Genomic DNA, 18,026 nt, shown 5'->3' with positions numbered 1-18,026 from the left:
TCACTTGAAAATATATATAGTTTGCTTCTAGTTAAGATGGAGTAAAAGACTGGTTTCACCCTCCCTCCTTAAACAACTAAAAACCAAAACAAAACAAAAGCAGACAAAATACAGGTTTCCCCTGTTATCCAAAAGCATTTCTTTGAAAATTTTGCAAGCCAAAATGGTGTAAAACAAAGAAGCAATTTCCATGAATTTACAGTGAAAACATTCAGTGTTCTCAGACGCTAAACAAAATAACTTCTCTTAAGCTTTTGTAATACCTTAGAATACAGCTTGCTAACAGATGCACAAAATAAATCGAGATAAAACACAGATGCTCACAAACACAATTGAACTATGGTGGCTTGATACTGAGCTATTGAATGTAGTTCTCTGGGAAGGAGCAAGGCTGCGCCTCTCTCACTACTCAGGGTGTACACTGACTTTAAAAGGGCTTGCTGCAAAACAAGTGCTAAATACTTTTAGCTTTTTGTCCTTTTTTGTAAAGGCAAAAAATCCTCTTTATATTTCTTTTGATTAGTGAAAACAGGTACTAATGTACATCTTTTGTAAAAGTGAAGGATACCTTTTATAGGAAACAATGGCATGCTAGTTGTAGGTCATCAGGCAATGAAAAACAGTGATCCCTCAGAGACAAAAAAAAAAAAAAAAAAAAGACAAGGCCCTAATATTGACCCAATTTAATGCCTGGAGAAAGATTCCACATTGCAATGTAAGGCGAGGTAACCCAGTCAGAAACTGGCAGCCTCCTTGAGTTGAGAAAATAGATATGGATTCTGGAAAAGACAAAGCTACTAGAATTTGAAAGCCAGAATGCCAGAGAAGAGAGAGCTATATAGAAGAGAGAACTCGAGATCTACTGAGGATCTCCCTTGAACATTCTGTTGGGTAGCGTCCAGTTGACACATAGGGAAATTATCCAAGCCTAAGGAAAGATCACTTGAAAAGATTAGAGGAAACTGTGTCTGCAGTGCTGTTTTAGTTTAAGCCTAGAAATAGTACCCATTTCAGCCAAACTGGAAGACCTCATGAATGATGGGCATTGGTTTAGAATGCCTCAAAAGTTGGCAAAAATCAGCCCTATGTTTCTTTGGTCCTATTAAGAAATTTAAAAAGCAAGACCAGGAAGGAAGAAACTGCTTTCAAGAAATAATCATATTTCAAAACAAATCTGTAGAATATAGCATACAAAATATCCAAGACTCAAGATAAAATTCATAATGCTTTGGCATCTAATAAATTTACCCAGCATGAACAAAACACATATTGAGGAGAAAAATCAAGCAAATCTGACCCAGAATTGCCACAGACATAATGTGTAGACAAGAATATTAAGTTATTATGATTGTACTCCCTGTGCTCAAAAGTCTAGAGGAAAAGTTACACATATTAGTTCAAGACAGGGAATATATAAAACATGACCAAATGGAAGTTTTAGAGATGAAAACTTTAATGCCTGAGATGAATGTTACAGTAGATGGCATTATCAGCAGATTCAACAGTGCAGAAGAAAAGATTAGTATACATGAAGAAATAGCAATAGAAATTATTCAAAATGAAGCACAGAGAGAGAAAAAAAGATGGCAGAAAATGAACAATCAAGGAATTGTGGAGCAATTTCAAAATTGGCCAAGTAAATGTGTAGCTGTTTTTCCTAAAGGAGAGGAAAAGTGAAAACTGAGAATATTTGATGAAATAATGATTGAAGACATTTTATATTGGAGGAAACCATAAGCCTACAGATCCAAGAAGTTAAATGAGAAACCCGAAGCACTAGAAATATGAAAAAAAATTACAAAAGACACATTATAATCACATTGCTTAAAACCAGTTATGAAGAGAAAATCTTAAGCCAGAGAAAAGACACATTATGCATACAGAACCAAAGGATGACAGCACCTTTCTCATTGGAAACAATGCAAGTGAGAAGACAATAGAATAACATCTTTGAAGTACTGAAAAAAAAAATCTGCCAACCTCAAAAACTAAACTAGGCAAAAGTGTCATTCAAAAATGAAGGGGAAATAAAGATTTTTTCAGACATATAATAGGTAGACTTCATCGCTAGAAATCCTGCAATATAAGAAATGTTAATGGAGGTCCTTCAAGTGGAAGCACAATAGTATAAAATGGAAACCTGAATCTACAGAGAGGAATAAAGAGCCCTAGAAAAGGTAATGCCATTTGTAAATATGATTTGTCTTACTACTTAATTTACTTTAGAAGATAGTTGAATGTTCAATGTAAAAATAGTAGCAGTACATTGAGAGGTTTATAGTATGGGCAGGAGTAAAATGTATAATAGTAGCTCAAAAATCCGGAAGTGGAGAAATAAATATACTGTTGTAAAGTTTTATACAATGTGTAAAATAATTTAATATCACTTTCAATAGACATTGATAAGAAAAAAATTATAAAGTCATCTCAAGTGAACAAATCCAAAAACAGTGATAGCTAATAGCCCAGCAAAGGAGCTATAACAGATTCTCAAAAGAAAAAAAAAAAAAAAAGAGAGAGTTAAACCAAAAATAGAACATAAAAGAGTAACAAGTAATCGATAGGAAATAGAAACAAAAACAGATTTGACGCAATCATATTAAATATAAATGGTTGAAATACCCTTATTTCTCTAACTTCCAGTGATTAAAAGATTTATGTTAAATTATCCTAACACATTTGGGTTTTTTACAATTTTCTTCTATTTTTGAGGATTTCCTTTATAATTTGTGTTCTTCGTTCATTCTAGTTCATTACAATTCATGATATATTTTGTGCTATCATTGATCAAGTTATTAATTTTATTTTAATATTTACATAAATACACAGTAGAATGGTTTTTGGTGTGCATTCTATAAATTTTAATACAGGTATAGACATATAGAATCATCATCATCAGCCCCACAAACTCCCTTATGCTACTCCACCAAAATTAACCCTAGAAAGCTATTGATCTGTTTTCGTTCTAAATAGATTATACAGGAGAAAATAAGTCAAGGTAGAGTTTATTTATTTGAAATACAAGCTATTGCAACATGTTTATTTGTGGTTTGGAATAATTCAATGTCGAGTGTAAAACTAGTGAAACATATGTCAAATGAAAGAAAACCAACCTCAGTGTAGGTTAGTAAACACTTCATAAGTTGTTTAACTATAGCCTAGGAAACTGTCTTTCAGATTGATCTGAAGAACTGCTCTGAAGCTTGTTAGCTACAGGAAATTATATATACAATAGGAAAGGGGGATACATGCTCATGTGCAATTCTCCATATTATTTGTGTATCACAATGTATAATCTGTTATGATTGTCAAAAGTAAGGCTTCCTGGGATCCCTGGGTGGCTCAGTTGGTTAAGCATCCAACTCTTGATTTCAGCTCAAGTCATGATCTCAGGATCATGAGCAGGAGCCCGGCATTGGGCTCTGTGCTGGGCATGGAGCTTGCTTAAGATTCTCCCTCTCGCTCTTCCTCTGCTCCTCCCTCCCCTCCCTCTCTAAAATAAATATGTAAATAAATAAAGTTTACTGATTTCCCCATACACATGAGAAAAACCTTTAGGTCATCTTAATGTATTATATTTCTATCATATCTGACTGTTTAAAAATATTGCTTGCATGCCTCCACTTAACTGGTTTTTTGGCTCTTCCTGTTTCGATTCCTCCTTGAGGTCACTTGAGATGGTCACAGAAGGCTGACTGATATCAACTGCCTGAAGTTTTAGTGCTCACATAATAGAAGGGAGACAGAAAAGGGGGAAATATACAATAGTAAGTGACAATTGCTGAAATAGATGACATAGGTTTATATCTGGGAACAAGTAGAGGTCAGACTTTAGATATGAGCCCATACAATTCATCCATAATAGTAGAATAGACAGAATATATGGACATAGATTCATGGTCAATGTTCAGTGTCAATTAAAAAAGTATAAGAAAATAACCTTGGTCTAGTATATTTCAAAGTGGAGGAATATAGCACAATTTCGAACATCCAAACATCACTCCTATTTCTTGGCATTTGTTTAAAAATAGGAAGTTTTATATGTAAATTATTCATTTTATCTCTGTTATATATTTATATATTATACTTTTATCTATTTTAAAATCTGTCTACTTATAGCACTTTTCTCCTGGAGAATATAATGTATTCATTGCCTGTCCTTCATTTTTTTCCCCTGGGATCTATAGTTAAGTAGCAATAGAAAGATGGAATAAATATAGTACCATTTCAGAAAGTACGATCTTTCATCTATGCAAGAGAGTTTTTTTCTTAGGTAGAGGGTCTGGGTCTCTGACACTATGGGTGTACTTAAGGGCATAGGTGCAGAATTATCTACTAATCCAGGTGGATGAGATTCCTTTGTTCATTAAGATGAGGTTTGGATAGGGCACTGGTGGTTCAGTCTCATTATTCTTTTCATCATTGCACATTTCTTCAATTTTTTTGCTGTTATTCTTGGTGTAGTTGTCTTCCTGTCCCTGCCCCCAGTTGTTTCTTCATTAGATTTGTGTGCAAGTTGAGAGAGAATTGTAGAGAACTCTGACTATAGTTATTGAGTAGGCATGAAATAAGGAGCTTGGGCTACTGATCAAATTATACATATTGAAGAGGTCTAGGATGTCATTTCAAATTATAGCTCATTGTGGAAAATAAAAAAGAAAAGAAAATGTATGAGATTTTTTTAAAGCAGGGAATTGTTGTCTAGTTGATTCCAGTAATAAACTGCAGAATGTATTGGAGAGATAGAAAAACTATGTCCCAAAACCTAGTGCACTGTTCTAGAAGTCTGTTTTTATTGACTAAGGTTTATCTGCAAGCCATGTATCTGTACTCTGTTATTGATATGACATAGCCTTAGCCTAAATTTGATATTTTTCATCTTGATGAGGACCAAAATTTTCTGGCTTCAAAATCTAGGGATGGAAATTCAGATTTAAACCATTGTCTTAGGGGCACCTGGGTGGCTCAGTCAGTTAAGCATCTGCCTTTGGCTCAGGGCATGATCCCAGGGTCCTGGGATCAAGCCCCACATCTGGCTCTCTGCTCAGCAGGGAGCCTGCTTCTCCCTCTCCCTCTGCCTGCCACTCCCTCTGCCTGCCACACCCTCTGCCTGCCGCACCCTCTGCCTGCCGCACCCTCTGCCTGCCTCACCCTCTGCCTGCCTCTCCCTCTTCCTCTGCCTGCTACTTCCCCTGCTTGTGCTCTCTCTGTGCCAAATAAATAAATAAATAAATAAATAAATAAAATCTTTAAAAAACAACAACAACAACAAACTATTGCCTTAATCTACCTAGGTGGCATAGGATCCTGGTTTACTTCTCTTTCCTCGTTGCAAGATTAAAATTTTCACTCTGACTAAACACACTCTGGATGTTTTATATCAGCAACACATTTGGCCTGGCCTTTATGTCTCTCCATATTGATATTGTTCCCATGGATTTGGGAAGGACAGAATAGAATGTTTCAGACAAGATTTCCCTAGCAACAAAACACAAGGACTTAGGCAAAATATTCTAAGGGGTTCATAATATAAACCGGACATTCAATGATGAAACAATATAAAGGCAATAATACTGGAGAGTACATTATTGTGAATAAGTAACTGAACTTTGTGAAAGATCTAATAGGGACAAAAAGTAGAATATTCCAAGATAAATTCAAGGATTCCTGCTCAGAAACCTTGAAAGAAAATAATACTTTTAAATTATTTAAAGGGGTAATGCATCATTCAAATAAAAATGCCTCAAATATAGTAGGAAATACAGAATCGTATTAAAAATGAGAAATTAGGACTAGAGATGCAGGTTGGAATTATATATATTCACACAGTTCATTTGCATTATTCAAGGTAGTTAGGTTCTATAAAGTTGTTCATATTTTCAACTAAAGTCAAAAAAGAAAAGTAAATGAAGAAAAAAAATCAGAAAAGAGTAAAAGGGTCATGTGGAAGACACACTAAATTTTTTTTAAAATATGTGTAACTGGAATGCTTGAGGAAGAGAAGAGAGTTGAACCAGTGTTTAAAAATTGTTCAGATAAAATACCAGTGGGTGAAAAATATCAACTCACCATTAAAGTTCAGTGAAACAAAAGCCGGATAAATAATGTAAATGAGACAGATATATTTTTAAATCTCTTAGCAAAACTGCTGAAACACAAAGATAAAAACAGCATTTTAAAAGCAGCTAGAGAAAAAAGATACATTATGTTCATGTAACTGTAATGATAATAGCTCACATTTCAGTAGAAAAATGAAAGACTCTAAACAATGGAATTGTATCCTTAAAGTGCTGAGGAAACACTGGAACTGCCAAAATAGAATTCTATACATAAAAAAAGAATTAATAAAAAGGATTAAATGAAGATATGTTCAGAAAAACATAAACAGAAGTTGTTAACACAGTGGAATTTGAAAAATGCTAAACTCCAGGAAGATAATGATCCCAAAAAGAAACAGGGAATTTAAAGATGAAGAGTAAAGAAATGGATGCAAATGCAAATGATTAAAAATGAATATTGACTACATTAAGTGGTGATGATTTCTTGTGAAGTTTAAATACGTGAAATGAAGATTTTAAAAATCATGTCAAAAATAAAGCAGAAGAACAGAGGAAATTGGATTCAAAGTCTTCCAAAAGTGTGATATCTGAAAACTGACAAATTATTTTTTATAAGCTACAATAAATTGAGGATTCAAGTTTTCATATCTAACTATTAAAAGGAAAGAATGAATAAATAACATATTAGAAGGAAAAAATAATAAAGCAAAATATACAGAAAATCTAAATGCAAGAAACAAAAGTTTAAAAATATAGACAGGTTATTCAAGTAAAAAATAATAAAGGTAAACATAAACTAATTTTAGTAAATGTAAATGGGTTAGTTTTCCAAATAAGTGAAAATCAGTAATGTAAAAACAATTGGGCAGCAAATAATTCACAGTATACATTAGAAAATATTTTGAACTGAATGATAATGAGGTATTGTCACATTAGACTTATGAGATGCAGCTAGAGCAGTGCTTTGAGGGAAGTGTTTAGTTTCCTATATATTCATTAGAAAAGGGAAAAAAAAAGATAGTTGAGATGAATGGACCTGAGTTTCTAGCTCAATGTGACAGAAAAAGAAATGCAAACCCATTCCAAAGAATATAGAAAATATAATCAAGTTATAAAGATAAGAATAAAAATCAAGGAATGTAAAAACATGCATTTAAATCAATTTAGCTAAAGTTGAATATTTGATAAGAAAAAATGGAGAAAAATACAAATTGCAATCATATGAACTAAGATAATTAGGTCATCTTGTAACAAATGTGTGCTAACAAGCTTGACACTTTAGATAAAAAATACATTTTTTGAAAAGCTGAATTTACCAAAACAGATATAAAATGTAATAGAAAATTGGAATATTTGAGAATTGTTTATTCTTGGTATTAAGCTTATCATAAACAATTTTCACGGGGAAAATTCTCCATATCAGTTTTACATATGAAATATAAATATTTGAGGAAAAAAATCATACCAACCTCACACAAATTCTTCTAAAAAGAAACAAAATGGACACTCTTCCTAATCTTTTTAATATGAACAGAAAGATCTTGATACCAAAAATTTACAGACATTATAAAAGGAAAATTGGAAACTAATTTCTCAATCAAAAATTAAAAACACCAACATAAAACATTAGCAAGTTAAATCTAGAAATATATAAAAGAAAATACATTATGACAGGTGAGGTATAAACCTGGAGTACTGGGTTGGTAAAGATGGTGGCACAGTAGGAAGACCTTAGGCTTGTCTCCTCCCACAAACACAACTAGATAACTATTAAGTTATCTTAAATACCCCAGAAATCAACCTGAAGACTAACAGAACAAATTCCACAACTAAGGGGAAAGAAGAGGCCACGTTGAAGAAGGTAGGAAGTGCAGAGATTCGGTTTAGGAGAGAAACATATCAGTTGCTGTGGAGGGAAGAGAGCTGTGGTCACAAAGAAGGATGAGAGGGAAAGGAGCACACAGTGGAATGCATGGGGAGAATGTTTCCCCAAAGCCATTGGCTTGGAAAATGAGAGGGACTGAATTTTGTGAGTTCTTGCAACCAGTGGAGCTTAAAGTCTGGAGATTTAAAGGTTAGTGGGCTTCTGGGATGGAGCCAGGAGGAAACTGCCCTGTTCCTGGAGGGAAGGCAGAGGAACAACTCAGGGGCAGACAGTGTGGAAAGAGTGATCTGACAAACTCCTGGGACACACAACAGGGATATTATTTGCTCTTCTTGGAGTATGTCCCTGAGAGTCAGTGTTCATGAAATGCCTCTCTGGGAATAAAGGTACTGTGACTGGTGTCATTTTCCTCCCCCATCTCTCAGCGTAAACACAGAGCCACCTTTGAGAAGCAGCACAGTGTGGACACTAGCTTCCTAATTTGTTTATTCCAAGCCCCACCCCTGCACTCTGGTGGGCTGTCCTTCTCAGTCAAGGTTGCCTCAGTCCCAGCACAGCGGGTCCCTACCCGAGAAGACCAGCACAAACCCCTGTCCACACTATGTCACCTGACCAGAGAGTTCTGCAGGGCCTCAGTTCTGGGGGTGTTGGTGTCCAGTCTCATTTCACAAGCAGACCAGAGTGCACAGAGTTAAAACTCACCGCATTCAGACCAGGGACCAAAAACTGCCAAAAGCACACAAGGAGAACTTCTGCAAATGACCGAGCTGAAGCATAGAGCATCCAAAACACAGCAGAGTGTATGTAGCATACACCAGAGACATTCCCTGAAGCACGAGGCCCTGGGCACTATAAGACCTTTTCTTCAAAAGGCCATTATTTTTAGGAGGAGGAGACATAACTGGCTTTTCTAACACACTAAAGAAAGCAGAGACTTAGACAAAATGCCAAGATGGAGGAATTTATCCTAAATGAAAGAACAAGATAAGGCCATGACCAGATATCTAAGTGAAACTGATATATGTAACATGCCTGATGGAGAATTTAATGTAACAATCATAAGGACACTCACTGGGCTTGAGAAAAGAATAAAAGACATCAATGAGACCCTTACCACAGAGGTAAAATAATTTAAAAAGAATCAGAGATGAATGTAATAAACAAGACTAGAAACAGGCTTGATGCAGTGAACAGTGTGCTAAAAGAAGGGAAGGAATGAATTAGTCAACTAGAAGGCAAAATAATGAAAAATGAAAAATAATGAAGCTGAACAAAAAGAATTATGCAACATGAGAATAGACTCAGGGAACACATTAATTCTATCAAACATAATAACATTCATATTACAGGCGTCCCAGAAGAAAAGAGAAAAAACAGGGCAGAGCATTTATTCCAAGACATAATAACAGAAAATTTCCCTAATCTGGGAAAGGAAACAGATATCCAGGTTCAGGAGGCACAGAGAATGCCCATCAAAATCAACAAAGCAAACCACCAACAAGACATATTATAATTAAATTTGCGAGGTACAGTGATAAAGAAAAGAATCTTAAAAGCAGCAAAACAAATGAAGTCCTTAACTTACAGGGGAAAACCCATCAAGCTAGCTGGAGATTTCTCAACAGAAACCTAGCAAGCCGGAAGAGAGTAGCATGATATATGCAAAGTGTGGAATGGGAAAAATCTGCAACCAAGCATCCTCTATTCAGCAAGGCTATTATTCAGCATAGAAGGGGAGAGAGTTTTCCAGACAAACAAAATCTAAAGGAGTTTGTAACCACTAAACCAACCCTATAAAAGAAATATTAAAGTGGGCTCTTTGAGTACAAAGGAGAAACCAAATGTGACAAAGACAAGAAAGGATCAGAGAAATCTCCAGAAACAAAAACAAAACAAGTAACAATGACAATAAATATATTTCCATCAATAATTACTTTGAATGTAAATAGACTAAATGCTCTAGTCAAAGGACATAGATTGTCACAATGGATTAAAAAAAAACCAAGACACATCTATATGCTGCATACAACAGACTCATTTTAAACCTAAAGAAACTTTCAGATTGAATGTGAGTGGATGGAGAAACATTTATCACACAAATGGATGTTAGAGCCGAGTAGCAATACTTACATTGGACAAACTGGGTTTAGAATTAAGATTGCAAGAAAAGAGACAAGAGCATTATATAATCATAAAGGGGGCAATCCAACAAGAAGATATAATGTGTACAAATATCTATATACCCAACGTGAGAGCACCCAAATATATACCATGCATAGTTTCTGACCACAACACTATGAGACTTGAAGTTAAACACAAGAAAAAATTTGGAAAGACCACAAATACATAGAGGTTAAGTAACTAAAAAATGAATGCGTCAACCAGAAAATCAAAGAAGTTAAAAAAATATGGAAACAAATGAGTGAAAACATAATAGTCCAGCAAAAGCAGCCTTAAGAGGGAAGTATATAGCAATACAGGCTTACCTCAAGAAGCAAGAAAAATCTCAACCTAATGTTACACCTAAAGGAGCTAGGAAAAGAATAACAAATAAAGCCTAAAGCTAGCAGAAGGAAGAAAATAAAAAGTATTAGAGCAGAAATAAATGGGAAACTAAAAAAACAGTAGTACAGATCAATGAACCAGGAGCTGGTTCTTTGAAAAAAATTTAAAAATTCATAAACTTTTAACCAGACTTTTCAAAAAGAAAAGAGAAAGGACCCAAATAAATGAAATCACAAATGAGCTAGAAGAAGTAACAACCAACACCATAGAAGTAGAAAAACCATAAAAATTCTAGAGGTAGTAACCTCTTTGACATGCGCCATAGCAACTTCTTTCTAGATATGTCTCCTGAAGCAAGGGAAATAAAAGCAAAAATAAACTATTGGAACTTCATCAAAATAAAAAGCTTCTGCACAGCAAAGGAAATAACAGTACTAAAAGGCAACCTGTGGAATGAGAGAAGGTATTTGCAAATGACATATCTGATAAAGGGTTAGTATCCAAAATATATAAAGAACTTGTAAAACTCAACATCCAAAACCAAATAATCTAATTAAGAAATGGGCAGAAGACATGAATAGACATTTTTCCAAAGAAGAAATACAGATGGTCAATAGCCACATGAAAAGATGCTCTCAACATCACTCATCATAGGGGAAATACACATTAAAATGACAATGAGATATCACTCACACCTGTCAGAATGGCTAAAATCAAAAACAGAAGAAACAACAGGTATTGGCAAAGATGTAGAGAAATGGGGTGCCTCTTGTGCTGTTGGTGGGGAATGCAAACTGGTGCAGCCATTCTGGAAAACATTATGGAGATTCCTCAAAAAGTTAAAAATAGGAACTACCTTATGTTCTAGCAATTGCATTACTATGTATTTACCCAAAGAGTATTAAAATACTAATTCAAAGTGATACATGCACCCTGATGTTTATAACACTATTATTTACAATAACCAAATTATAGAAGCAGCCCAAGTATTCATTGACTGACAAATGGATAAAGATGTGGTATATATACACAATGGAATCTTAGCCTTCAGAAAGAATGAAATTTCACCATTTGCAATGACATGGATGGAGCTAGAGAGTATTATGCTGAGCAAAATAAGTCAGAGAATGACAAATACCATATGATTTCACTCATATGTGGAATTTAATAACAAAACAAATGAGCAAAGGGGGGGGGGGGAAGAGAGAGAGGGAGAGAGAGCACCAAACCAAGAAAAAGCTCTTAACTCTAGAGAACGAACTGATGGTTACCAGAGGAGAGGTGGGCGGGGCGATGGACGAAGTAAGTGATGGAGATTAAGAAGGGTACTTGTGATGAGCACTGGGTGTTGTATGGAAGTGTTGAATCACTATATTATACACCTGAAACTGATATTACACTGTACATTAACAAACCAGAATTGAAATAGAAACTTAAAAAAATCAATCCTATTTAACACAAAAAACACATTGAAAGAGAAAAATCATGTAATGATGTAAGTAGATGGGGAAAATTATTTGATAAAATTCAGAACACATTCAGATAAAAAAATTTACAAACTGGGAATAGAGGGAAGCTTCCTAATTATAAAAATGGGTGTGTGTGTATGTGTGTGTGTGTGTGTGTGTGTGTGTGTATCAAATATTGTACAAAATGGAAATACTTGTAATCCTATCCCTTGAGGTCAACAATGAGAGAAGGATGCTATGATAAACTGAAAAAAGGACCCCCAAAGGATGTCCACATCCTAATTCCTGGAGCCTGTGATGTTATGTGACCAACACATTGCATTTGTGATTAAGTAAAGGATATTGAGATGGTAGACTATCCTGGATTATCCAGTTGGGTCCTAAATGGAATAATAAACTCTTTATAAGAGAGAGGCAGGAGAAAATTTCATACAGAAGTGAAGGAGAAAATACGACCATGGAGGCAGAGATCAGAGTGATGAGGCCACCAACACCTAGAAGAATCAAGGAACAGATTCTTCCCTAGAAGCTCAGGAGGAGTCGGCCCTGCTGACACCTTGATTTCAGCCAGTAAAACTGGTTTTGGACTTCTGGCCTCTCAAATTTTAAGAGAAATTTCTATTATCTCAAACCAGTAACTTTGGGGTAACTTCTGATAGCATACTGTCATAGAGGCAAGTTTCCAAGAGTAGCAAGGAAGCAAGGCCTGACGTACAAACAGTTTTCAGGTATGCTTTTGTCACATTTGTTACCATCCATTGGCCAAAGGGATTCTCATGGCCAAGCTCAGAGTCAGTGAGAATATAAGGAGGTATGAACAAATGGAGATATTACTGGAGCCAATCCACTACAGAAAAAGTGTGTATTCAGATCAATTTACAATATGTTTTGCTCTTCACTGTAAAGAAATAAATATCTTAAGATGATGCATTTGGGGAATAGTATGAAAGAAAGATATTTTGGCAGTGTATTTGTCAAATATAGACTCATTGACGAATAAATGTTTAGTTTCAGGTTAACTATTTAAAGTTAAAAACATGTAAGTGCCCATAGTATGTTAGTATCCCAAACTATGTCATATGTCCATCCTAAGCCAATAAATGTGGCCAGAAATAATGTGGATCATATGCTCTATTAAGTTAGTGGAGTCCCTCTCAACGCACATGTAGGTAGAGAGTGGGGAAGGAATATTTTCTCAGAGAATGTGTAGGATGATATGACTGAACATGGAGTGAATAGAGACTGGGTAGCAAAACTAAAAGAAACCTATTAAAAGTAATTTATAAATAGAAGACTGGGGGAATAACTTTAAAGGACACTTGCAGTTGGGAGGATGACAGTGTTAAGAGAAGCAAGAACAGAGAAATTCTATTTTTCTTGTATTATTATCCTACCTAAGATTTTGTAGCACAATGTTTTCATTGAAATAGACAATATACTAATTTTATTACCGTAGGTGGCAATTCTAAGAACTTCTTATTTAGTTATTTCTTTTTAATTGTACTCTGCTTTTTATTATTTACTTTTATTATTATGTATTATTCCATTTCTGATATATGTGTGTGTATATGTATACACACACGTGTGTGTGTATACATACACACCTACATATGCACGTATATATATTTCACTTAATAGGGAGTTAAAAATTGATTCACTAGGATGTTTTTTAAGCCCAGAAATAAACCACATAGTATTTTTTTAAATAAAGAGAAAAAGTTTGTTCGTGATTTTTTGTATTGTTCTGAAGTTTTCCTTTGATATCGGTAGCAAGAGAATTACATTTATGTACAATTATATTGTGTAGTATGAAAATAAAACTTCCCCAGTGGTAATTATTTTTATATTCCATTTCCATTACCCAGTATCTCATAGACCTAGTCAAATGGAACTGGGTAAAATTTGTTTGTGTAGAAATGGATAAACTTAATCTGTATACTGTAATATTGCAAATCCTAATTATAATAATTTGAATACAAGGAGAATCCAAAAGGGTAATTTCAGTGTTTTCAGAATTTATGGCAAATATGTTAATGTCATAGGTTAAAGTTCTTATTTGTATAACTTCATTCAAGATACAGAGAACTCTAGATATAGGATAAAAATACACAAACATATTGTTAGATAACAAGGAGTAACTTAAATATCACAAAGAAGAGATCAGGATTTTATAAAGGATACATAACTTTGGTTCGAATTGCATTATGCAAACACATGCACACAAACACATACATACACACATACACCTGGCAGTTTAATTCAATGGGGATTTATTATTATCTACCATGCACTAAGTATTCTGCTATGTAAATAAATATGGAACTGACACTGAAAAAAGTCATGACTGCTTAGACTATCTTGGTGATTTATATAACTTGAAACTTGTCTAGATCAAGATATAATTTTAAACTAATGAGTAAAGGAAAACAACTTCACTGATTAACAAAATTATTGTTAAGGTTGTTACTACTTCTCATAGCATATACTGTGACTCTGTGTGAATCAAAAATTAGATTTTTTGACAATAAACATTTTTCCCTCATAAGAGTTGGTGAGCAGAGCGCAGGCTTGATTTCAGTCCCATCCCCCACCCCACTTGACCTCCCCAACACACACACACTTTACCATCACCACATCTGAGTGCCCCCCCCTTTTAAAAGCATTTTATTTCTTTATTTGAGAGCGAGAGAGAGATCACAAACAGGGGTGAGGGAGAGGGACAAGCAGACTCCCCACTGAGCAGGGAGCCCAGCTTGGGGCTCTATCCTAGCACCCTGGGATCATGACCTGAGCCAAAGACAGATGCTTAACCAACTGAACCCCCCAGGCGTCCCTGAGTGCCCTTTTGTAAGGCGTAACTTACACACCTGGATATTCAGTCCTAGAGTTAGTTAAGCCTGCTCCACAGACGCAGCATTCTGTGAACAACCTGAAATTATATTAACATTCAGTGTACATTCAAAATGTGATACACAGATTTTTCTTATGGAGAAGAACCAAAACATTAACCAGATATTCAGGGCACTTCATTGTCCCCACAAAAAAGTTAGAAACTAACAGATTATAGGATCAGGCAATACCATTTTTAAAAATGAAATTCATTATTTTACTAACTTAGCTGTATTCAAATTGTTTTATCCTGGCATTAATGAGCTGAAGTAACAAACCCGTAATGGAGTCATACTGTAGTATGTGTTATAGGAAACTTTATAGGTTGTAGGTTTATACAAAGGACTTACAAATACAGATGATGAAACGGAGGGAGGACTCTTCCTCTGGGACTTATAAATAGAAATTTTATACCAAACCCAAATGAGACAAGAAGATTGAAAGGAAAATTGTTTATTAATAGAGTCAAAGGACATAGCCAATGGATCTGCTTGATTTGGCTAGATTCTAGCTATTCAAATCACTTTTTAAAAGATAGTTGTGAAAATAATATTTAACTAAAGAAATAGAAATGACTACCTGTTTCAAGAAATTTCAAAACTTTTCTTCTCAAAATTTTGTGTATCTCTAGCCACTTTACATAGTGTTCACTTAACTTCTCTGCACAGAAATACCACTAATCTTTTAAATGATGTTTTTCAGTTAAGTGACAAAGCAGATGTCTGCTTTTGTGAGTAATTGTTTCACTTAATAGGTATACATACTATTAAGTACTATTTTAAAAATGCTTTTCATTTGACACAGATGGAGATGTTGAATCTCTTATCTGTAAATCTTCTCCTATAAGCTCATAATAAAAAAAAAAAAGTAAAGTATTTTTGTCCACTCCTGAATATGACCATTTGGGAGTGAACAGGAAGCTTTTCTCCCTCTCAGACCCACTTGGCTTTGCATGTTCAAAAAGAAGTATAAAAAAAAGACAGTGTAAGTGATTTTGAATGATTTTGACCTTAACTCGAGTCTTCCCTAAGATGTGCAGTCCTGTTTTCTCTTGTTCTTTTGACAGATGTAAGGGATTCTGCATTGTGGACCGCATGATTCACTATGATTGACTTAGGCAGGGTGTGAATAGGGCTGCAAAGCAGGGGAGCGACGTTCAGCTTTCAAAGTGACAGACTGGTTACAGAGTGATTGAAGAGGTGTATGTCCTAGCATGTATGTGATGGGCTTGGGGAGACAAAAGGAGGGGTGGAGGGAAGGAACGCATCACTTGTATTCATACTAGTTTCTTCTTTTTCATTGCATTACTGCCACAGTGTAAGAAGAAAAATATAATTTAGATAATCTAGTTCAATCTCCTTTTCGTGAAAAGAATAAAAGAAAATTTGTGAGAAAATATGTGGTATTTCATATCTAGGACAAATGAATATATAGACAAATTTAAGACAAATACATGCACATATACAGACACACATAAGCACGTAAAAAGATGCTCAATTCATTAATCATTAAGGAAGTGCAAATTAAATTCACAATTAGACTCCACTACACATATATTAGAATGGAAAAAACTAAAGAATGACTATATTAAGTGTCTTAGTCAGTTAGGGCTACTATAATAAAGTGCCATAGGCTGGATGGCATAAAAACAATATAAGTTGATTTCTCACAGTTCTAGAGACTAGAATTCTGAGATCAGGATGCCAGCATGATCGGGTTCTGATGAGGCTCTTCTTTAAGGTTGCCACTTTGCATCGTACCTTCACCTGATGGAAAGAGAGTGAGGGAGCTCTCTGCGGTCCCTTTTATAAGGGTGCTAAGTAATTGCATTGATTAGGCTCTAATTCCCTTCCAAAGGCCCCACCTCCTAATACCATCACATTGTGAGGGAAGGTTTCAACATATGAATTTTAGGGAGAACATAAACATTTAGTGCATAACACCAAGTGTTCATGAATATCTGGAGGAACTGGATCTCTGATACATTCCTGATGAGAATTTAAATGGCACAATTGTTTATAGAACGGTACAAACACAGTGTGACATTTCTTTAAAAAAAAGAGAGAGAGGGAGGCAAATCATAGGAGACTCTTAACTACAGAGAATAATCTGAGGGTTGTGGGAGGGGAAGTGGGCAGGGAGATAGGCTAAATGGGTGATGGGCATTAAGGAGGGCACTTGTGATGAGCAGTGGGTGTTATACGTAAGTGATGAATCACTAATTTCTATTCCTGAAACTAATATTACACAATAAGCTGCTTTCAGAATTTACATAAAAACTCGATATATTAAGAAAAAGTAAACTTACCATATGATCCAGTCAGGTGTTTAACCCACTCTCCTCGGTGTTTAACCCAAAAAGAAGGAAATTGTATATTCAAACACAGATTTGTACAAAAAGTTTGTAGCAGCTTTCTTTATGTTAGCCAGAATTGGGAAGAAAAGCATCAATAGGGAAATTAATAAAGAAGTGTGACATATCCATACAATGAAATCTACTCAGCAATAAAAAGAAATGAACCCTTGATACACACAATAGCAGACTGAAGAGTTACATACTCTGTCATACCATTTATATAAAATACAACTAATTCATACTGTATTTATGTAATATGATTAACAGCTTATTATTATATGCAACTTAATTTATCATGACAGAAAGGAGTGAATAGTTTCCTATGAAGGTAGGTGGGGAAAGATGAGGTGGGAAAATCACAAAAGACCATGTGAGAACGTTTGGGAGTAATGGATCTGTTCATTATCTCGATTGTGCTGACAATTTTATGAGAATATAAATATGTCAAAATTTATTGAATTGCATAATCTAAATGAGCACAGTTTATGAGTATATCAATTATACTTGAAAAATATAAAATTTATAAAATTGGATAAAATTGTGTAAAACTACACTGTGTTTTTAGAGATAGTGGTAGCGTGGAAATCTGGGGGGAGAAGAGAATAAAGACAAGAGGGCCAACTATGTAGTATAATATTTTCCATACCTAAAATCATTTGGTGGTGGGAGTGCTTGTGATTCAACAGATACTGAGACGCTTTCCTAAAATTTCATCTCAGTAATGGTGGTGTGGGGACTTAGAGTGTCTGAGGTCCTGGTGACTGTTATGAGAAGACATATTTTTAAATCTGTCATGCAGATAACCCTTCTCTTCTTAATCAGAAAATATTTAGAACTTTAAGTGCAGATGGTTGACTAGACTA

This window comes from Ursus arctos, unplaced genomic scaffold (assembly GCF_023065955.2).
Source record: "Ursus arctos isolate Adak ecotype North America unplaced genomic scaffold, UrsArc2.0 scaffold_12, whole genome shotgun sequence".
Lineage (NCBI taxonomy): Eukaryota > Metazoa > Chordata > Mammalia > Carnivora > Ursidae > Ursus > Ursus arctos.
The sequence above is the reverse complement of the archived record's forward strand: the minus strand, read 5'-3'. Positions refer to the sequence as shown.